Here is a 1,475-nt window from a genome sequence, read left to right as displayed (position 1 = left end):
TGGGATAATGATTGTTGGACCAGGAAGTTTGTTTTTAATATTTTTTTACGTACGTGTGTGGATATTTTTTTTAAATCTTTTTATTTTTGTTAGATGTGTGCAATCTGTCCTTTGACAGTATTACTTCAAAAAAAATAAAAAACTTCTTATTTTATTTAGTACGTGAGTTGTGTTGTCTATTGATAGCAAGCAAAAAAATAAATAAAAAAGTTTTTTTAGCAAACAACAGATATTCATCATTTTAAATCGATTTTAAGGGTGGTGTGCCCTTAGTAAAAGCTTGTTTTTGCTTTTCGAACCCTTATTGTTTTAATTTGATTTTTCTACCCAGTACCATCGTCTTCAATAGAGACCGATCAGTTTTGGTCTCTCAATCTGATCGATTTTGATCTTTCGATCCGATCGGTCTGGGATCTAAGAAAATTACCGATTTTTCTTGATGAGGAGCTACGGAAATTCAAATTTATAAACCCCTTTGAAATCCATTTGATCTAAAAACAATGTTTATGAAAACCTATCTTTCTTTTATCGAAGAAAATGGTGCCGGTTCTAATCGATGGAAAGCTTCTTATTCAAAGCGAAATGGTGGATCTCTTTCGAAGAGCCGAAATTTTTTTCAAAATCAAATCTCTATTGACTTCCTTCCAAAATTGTTTGATTCTTCGACCAACGATTTCTATTTTGTTTTGAAACCCAATTTTTTTTTATTTTAAATAAAGGTTTAAATGCCGATTTATTTGGGAGTGGGAGAGATCAATATGAAAACCGTTTGATCAGGACCTTCCAAGTCATCGACTTAATGTGGCTTTTTATATTCCGATTCAAAGTAGAAACTAAGATTGAAGGCCGTTTTGATTATTGGATTTCTTTTTTACAAAAAGAAAATGTTTAAAAAAAAAAAAAGTTGATAAATCTAATCCATTCTGCAAAAGGCCATAGGATGAGCCTCAATCTTGATGTTCTGCTATTTGGCATTTATAAGGTTTGATTTAAAGAAAAGATGATGATGGTGTTTATCCATCAAGATTCTAGCGAAGTAATCTTTGTTTTATTTTATTTTATTTTATTTATTTATTTTTACTTATTCTTTCTCGAATTTGTTTCGGCCGAATTGGACCTTAAGGAATGGTTTCATGATTCTAAACCACAATGCAGCAAGTGCTAATTCAATTGAGGGATGTTTTTTTTCTAATGAGGAATTTGGAATGTGGCACCTCGCCAAACGCTAACACAAATCCCAAGGCCGCCTCGAGGCACTAGATGGCGCCTCGGAATTTCGGCATGGTCTCCTCTATTTATGTTAGCGTTTCACGGAACTCAAATCTGATGAACAAAATCCAAACAATCCTGTATAAAGTAACATATCCACAACGTATGAGAAACGGAAGACAGAAGATTTTATGAACAACAAAAGCAAGGTCAGAGTTATGCAAAAAGAGATAGAGTTATACAGGATTACATGATTTTCCTTACTC

Source organism: Akebia trifoliata, unplaced genomic scaffold (genome assembly GCF_017979445.1).
Source record: "Akebia trifoliata isolate Shusen 1 unplaced genomic scaffold, ASM1797944v1 Contig00058, whole genome shotgun sequence".
NCBI lineage: Eukaryota > Viridiplantae > Streptophyta > Magnoliopsida > Ranunculales > Lardizabalaceae > Akebia > Akebia trifoliata.
This window is presented reverse-complemented; position numbering follows the sequence as displayed.